We start from the raw sequence: 7,083 nt of genomic DNA, 5'->3' as shown, positions 1-7,083 counted from the left end.
CCCCTTTACACCGCCTTTTTTTTTTTTTTTTAAATAGGATTCTGACAGAAACTGAGGAAAAGGCTCTTGAGATTGCTTAATTCTCTGTGCCTCCATAGGCTCAGCCAACAGAGGGCTCCCCACTCTATTCTTGCCCCCTGGCTCAACCAGGAGAGCACCTGTGCCCTGTCTGTGCGCTGCCCACCCAGGTCAGATGCTCGAAGCCCCTTCTGTGTCTCGTTAGCCGCTGAGCTAGACTATCTGGTGGCTGTTGGTCTGTAGGTGGCACGGGCACTGTTGACCACACGGAGCTCCCTTTGTTCTCACAGGGATTAAGGAGCCCACAAGTGTTCTACTTTCCAGAACTGGGTGGAGGCTGCAGGTTACAAGCCCTGGAACTTGCTAGGTAGATCAGGCTAGCCTCAAACTCAGATATCCACCTGCCTCTCGGAGTGTGCTGCCACCAACAAATGAAGATATTCAAAAGAGACACGTGTCTCTCCCAATCTGACTATCAATAGAATCAAAATCAATTGGGATAATGGACCCCAAAGAGATGGGAATTTTCCCCAGGAACCTCACGCTGAGAGAGGGACAGGGCTCCAGCAGGAAGGGGAATTTGTCTCCCAGAGAGATTGCTCAAAGCTGCAAAAAACGTGTCAGACCACCTTATAGGAGGAGATTTGACTGGCACTGTGCATACCCTTAGCCCTTTACCTAAACTTCAGTCTCACATATTTATTTATTTTATTTTTTTAATGATTTATGTGTTTTTATTTCATGTGCATTGATGTTTTTTGAATGCATGTCTGTCTATGTGAGGGTATTAGGTTCCCTGGAACTGGAGTTATACACAGCCATAAGCCACAATGCTGGTGTTGGGAGTTGAACCCCAAGTCCTCTGCAGCCGTAGTTAACGTTCTCAACTGCTGAGCCATCTCTTCAACCCTGAGAGTAATATTTAATTAGGAAGCAAGCAACACACAGAACTCACTGGTCCAGCCACCGTATGGTCCTGGCAGCTATAGACGCTGTTGCCTGGGCTTCAGTCTCATGGTGTACATTGATGTTGATCCCATGATGTGAGGGATGTTAGTCCCAAACTGTAGAGGAGAAAGACCACCTACCTAAACCATCATGAGCAAATTAATTAAAGCAAGCAATTAAGTAATTAAGCCTTTTTATTCCTGTACTCCACTAAGGCAGGGTTCAAAAGATCAGCATTGGGTGTAGGGAAGACATTTGGTTTTGTCTGGTATTTGGTTTTTTGAAACAGGGTTTCTATGTGTAGCCTTGACTGTCCTGAAACTGACTCTGTAGACCAGACCAGACTGGGCTTGGATCCTCCTGCCTCTGCCTCCCGAGTGTTGAGATCAAAGCCACGCACCATCACTGGTTGGCAGATAAGATTTTTATATCTCAGGGATAGGGGGTTTCAAATGGGGGATTTAGCAGGCAAATAGAAGGGCTTTCAGAAGCAGAATGTAACAAGGGAATTATAGCAAGGTCATAATCATCGTTTGAAGCAAAGACATGGTTGTCATTTCCTGGAACAGGCAGTGCAGAAACATCTGCATTTAAGGGTTATAGATGGGGCATAGCATAGCCCTTGAGAAACAGATCTAATCTTAAACAGGAATGAATCTAGTTTGTCTTTACTGTATAATGGCTTTTAAGCATAAGATGGACGCAGGCTGGTTTTACAGTCTTATGGGTTGTAAATCTCTCCCTGAGGATAATGGGTGCTCTCTCCTGACCAGTGCCTTTTCCTTCTTCCATAGTAATATTACTAGGGAAATTCTCCCAGTTCTTTGAAGTTCTTTCTTTCTTTCTTCCTTCCTTCCTTCTTCCCTCCTTCTTTCTTTCTTCCTTTCTTTCTTCCTTCCTTCCTTCCTTCCTTTCTTTCTTTCTTTCTTTCTTTCTTTCTTTCTTTCTTTCTTTCTTTCTTTCCTTCTTTCATGGTGTTGTTGTTGAGACAGGGTTTATTTGTGTAGCTCTGGCTGTGCTGTCCTAGAACTCGATCTGTATGCTAGGCTGGCCTTGAAGTCAGAGATCCTCCTGCCTCTGCCTCCCCAAATGCTAGCACTACCCGTGCCTTGTGGAGTTGAGCTTCATTGTTTCAATAGTCTGATAGATTGGGAGGCACACAAGTCACTTTAGAATATTTTTGTTTGTTTGTTTCTGCCTGTTCAGATTTACATGGTCTCAATACAGATTTCTTTTCTTTTCTTTCTTTTTTTTTTTTTGTTTTTTTTTGTTTTTCGAGACAGGGTTTCTCTGTGTAGCCCTGGCTGTCCTGGAACTCACTCTGTAGAACAGGCTGGCCTCGAACTCAGAAATCCTCAGAAATCTGCCTGTCTCTGCCTCCTAAGTGCTGGGATTAAAGGCGTGTGCCACCACTGCCTGGCAGGAGCACATTTCTTAGTCAGAGGACACTTTTTTTTTTTTTATAATTTATTTTTTCTCAAATTGCAATTCATTCACACAGGGGTTAAAAACACAGAAAGGCAGGATGTGGGGAAGGGAAAGACACTGGAGTGTGGGTGTTCAGGGGGAATACAGATATCTTCAGAACCAGATATCGGCTGGGTGAAGGTTCAGGGGACAAATCACTATGACTCTGCCTATGACTCACTTGTCCTTATCTAAGTTGGTATTGTCTGCCCAGGCTACCTATTTACAAGGTCTATGAATACTCAGGCTTATAAATTTCCACAAAAGCTGCCTGTTGACATTAGCTTATAGCCATCTGTTTCAATGTTTTTCCACTGAGACCCAAGACTTGGTGTTAGTATACATGTATGACAGGCCTATTGCTGATTTTAGGCCTATGGCTGATTTTAGGCCTTCAGTGTGTAAGCAGGGAAGCCCCAGTCAGAGGACACTTGATGGATTAACATTCAGAGGAAGAAGAGAGAGGCTGATTAAGATTCCTCAGACCACAGGAGAGGGAACCCATCCATGGGTGAGGAAGGCCCAGAGCATGTAGACACATTCCAGGGGAACCAAGATGAGAGATAATCAGGAAGCTGGGCCCTTAAAGTGGTAAACCTGGGCAAAGACACTTATTGTCATAAAAATAATGTGCAAATCTGAGTCACCTAGAGACCGGACCTGGGAAGGTCAGCCTTTGTGGTTGCCTTCGTGAACTCTGTATACAAACTACACCCAGCTTTGGCTCGGGGTTCTTCTTGTCTACGTGCAAGGGAACCTTGGTACACCGGTTATCAGGTTATCATTAAACCTCATGTTTTTGCATCGAATCCCTTGTCTGTGTGTGTTTCTGCAGGAGTGTGTCCCCTTGTTTGGATCTTAGAGTCCAAGAGTTTCTGGGAGTTGAACTCATGACCTCTGGAAGAACAGTCAGTACTCTTAACTGCTGAGCCATCTCTCCAGCCCTGAATATCTTCATTTTTGACAAGCCCCTTACACACTGACCCCAGAGCTAGGATTATGGGTATATATAACCATGCCCATCTTTAGATTGAGTTGGTTATCCTATCAGGAATCAAATCCATGGCTTTGTGAGTGTTAGAGACAGACTCTATTTACTGGGCTAATCCCCCAGTACTGTGCTGCTGTTGCTGTTGTTGTCATTTAAATTATAGGCTGGAGAAATGGCTCAATGGTTTAGAGCACTTGATATTCTTCCAGAGGACCTGGGTTCAGTTCCTTGCACCACATTGCAGCTTGCAACCATGTATAACTCCAGTTTTAGGGTATCTAATGCAGTCTCCTATCGCCTCCCTGGGCACCAGGCACACATACATGCACACACATAACATAAAAATAAATAAATCCTGTAAAAAAATGTTGTGGTAATTTTGCTTATTGTGTGTGTGCCTGTGGGTGCAAGCATGCTAGTCACATGGTGTCTCTGGGTCAGATGTCAGACCCCCACTTCCTTTTCCTGTGGACAGAGACAGTGCCTTTTGTCAGAGAAGAAAAGCCCTTGCCGGGCAGTGGTGGCACACACCTTTAATCCCAGCACTTGGAGGCAGAGGCAGGCAGATTTCTGAGTTTGAGGTCAGCCTGGTCTACAGAGTGAGTTCCAGGATAGCTAGGGCTATACAGAAAAACCCTGTCTCGAAAAACAACAACAAAAAGATTTAAAAGTAAATCTTTAAAGAAAAATGATATGAATTTTGTATTTATATATGGTTTTTCGAGACAGGGTTTCTCTGTGTAGCCCTGGCTGTCCTGGAACTCACTCTGTAGACCAGGCTGGCCTCGAACTCAGAAATCCACCTGCCTCTGCCTCCCAAGTGCTGGGATTAAAGGCATGTGCCACCACTGCCCGGCTGTAGTGTCTTTTAAACCTGAAAATTTTGAGGAGTCAGACCAGTTCCATATCTGTCTACTTGAAGCAAGCTTTATTTTAGAGGTCCAGCCGGCTGTCTCACTCTAAGTCGGGATTTTAGAGAGCAGTCCCTCCGCCCTTTCAGGTCACTTTTATGGGGAGGTGGGAGGATAAAAGATTAACAGCTGTAAGCACGTGGATAGGGGTGAGAGGACTAGCTGTCAGAGATTGTTAGAAAACACCGTGAGAAAGGAACACGAGAAGGATGGAGACAAGGATGTGGAGAAACACATCATGTAAATGGGGTCACATGTTTCCCAGGTTACCTCAGATTGAAGAAACAGAAACCCTTTTTTTTTTTTTTTCCAAAATAAAGGGATTTAACACAATGGGCTCCTTAATTTGCAAGGTATGTTGCTCCTGCTCCGAGCTCTTTTGTCTTTCTGTGTCACAGTGACAACCTTGTGACTTCACTCAAAGCCTCCACCCCCAACTAGAGATCTAAAAATGTTAATGCAATGTACATTTCCAAGAGAACCCTTCGATGGATTATATAGCTTGTTTTGTGTTTTTATGGCAATGATGTGTGTGTGTGTGTGTGTATGTATGTGCCACAATGTGCCTGTAGAGGTCAGAGGACAACTCATGGGATTCTCATTACTATCATGTGGGCTGTGGGGACTGAAATTAGGCCATCAGGCTTCATGGCAAGGGTGTTTAACCCTCTACTCATCTCTCCAGCTCCAGTGTTCTCATGTACAGAGTTTTGCTCCTGCAGTTAGGGTCAGAGTCTGGGCTCTGGCAGTCAGGCTAGCTTCTGGCATGCTTCTGACATGCTAGCTTCAGGTCCCTTTCAGCTATTGGCCAACTACAGAAACTGAATACTGAAAGGTAGAGAAAGGAGACGTGGTCAATATGGCCACACAGGAGAGAGTAAAAAAGAGATGCAATGAGTATCCCCCTAATCCATACAACCACACTGGGAAAGAGTAACAGAGCCAGTGACTAGCCCCACCCTCAAGGGATCAGGATGTCTGTTGGGTTAAGGTTTAGGTAAAGGGCAAGAAGTGCGTAATCAAGCAGTCTGTTCTACGCATGCTCCCACACACTTTGACTCAGCTTGTCTTTCTGAAAGTGACCCAACAACACTGTGAAATTGTGTGAAATCTCCTCCCTGGACCAACGAGCATCTTCTGATTGGCTTGCTGGCTTCAGCCTTTTCCTTCTCCCAGCTAAGATTCCTGGAGCAATTTCTATTTCTTGAGGTCCATTGTAACAATAGTCTGACAGCCAAAGGGAGAGAGCAAGCATCTATTTTGGAGAGACCTAGTCTAGCCAGGCGGCCTCCACTCTGTGCAGTGATCTGAACCTGGAATTATTTTTATTAATTAATTTTTATTATACATATGAATGTTCTGCCTGCATGTATACATACAAGAGTCAGAAGGGTGCATCAGATCCCGTGGAACTGGAGTTACAGATTACTGTGAACCGATGAAGAACCAGCCTGGTTCCATCTTGGGCTTCAAAGCCGTCTTACAGTAAAGACAGACTAGGTCATTCCTGTCTATGAGTAAACCTCTGTTTCTCAAAGTTTGGGCAATGTCCCACCTGTAGCCTTAACCACAAATAGTCCTGTACTGCCTGTACCAGCAATGGCAATCATGTTTGTTTCAAAAAGTAGTTTATAGCGATCTTGCAACCCTACCTGTTGTCATCACCTTGCTTTGACTACCTGTTATGTTCTGCTCCTGTGACACCACCTATTCTCCCCCATTTGGAAACCCCCTACTCCTGAGCTCATAAAAACCTTGTCTTCCTCACATACAATGCTGGCCACACACAATACTCCATATGTACAATGCTCCAACCATGCCTTAAACTGGCAGCCCGTGTACACAGATAAAAAAGCTTGCTTTAATCAGTTGCTCGATGTAACTCATTTATTTGGCTGTGATGATGGGGGGAAGACCAACCCTCAGCCAGTGGTACTTACTTTGAGACACCCCCAAGTGAGACGCTGAGACACAGATAGATGCAGAAGCAAGAGGTTTATTTTCCAGCATGATGGGATTCAATTAGTCCCTCAAGGCAAGTGACTAAAAGGCAATTACAAGCAGTTTTTATACTTTTTACAGGTTACATCACAGCACAGGTTACATCAGCAAGGTTACAGTTCAAACTTATTGGCTAAGCATTCTGACCTTTAAATCTATTGGCTAGCAAGCAGGACGCACATTTTAACTCTACCTGGGACTTTCCAGAGGGTTAGGTGACTATCGGTCCTCGTTCTGCAAATTGTTTAATAGTTAGTGCTCAAAACTACTGAACCATCTCTCCAACCCCCTAAACCTTCACCTTATATCCCTCTGTGTGTGTGTTTCTGCAGAGCAAATGGCAAGTTTTTCCTCTCTGTCATTTTTCTCCTGAGACTTAGTTTTCTGGACTAAGCTTGGAAATCAGCTGAGGTATAGAAATGACACATGTGGGTTTGAGGTAATGGTGTTCTTCCTGCTCTGTCTCCCCCACCACCTTCATCCAACAACAGATTTGCTAGAATTCGGCCTCTCCCTCTGATCCTTCCTCTCCTGTTAATCTCTCTCCCACACAGCTCAGGACTCAATCTTCCCTTTAGCAGGACAGCTGCCCACAGCGGTTGCTTCCAAATCAGCTGTATCCATAACTGTGAGGAGCCAGTCTGAAGGGCAGTCCCATCCCATCTGCCAAAGTCTGGGCTGGAGCATCAGGATTGGAGACTGTAGGGTGAAGACTGGTGTCTGAGGGAGACATCTTGGGGTTGGGGG

Source organism: Grammomys surdaster, unplaced genomic scaffold, assembly GCF_004785775.1.
Source record: "Grammomys surdaster isolate TR1022 unplaced genomic scaffold, NIH_TR_1.0 186, whole genome shotgun sequence".
NCBI lineage: Eukaryota > Metazoa > Chordata > Mammalia > Rodentia > Muridae > Grammomys > Grammomys surdaster.
The sequence above is the reverse complement of the archived record's forward strand: the minus strand, read 5'-3'. Positions refer to the sequence as shown.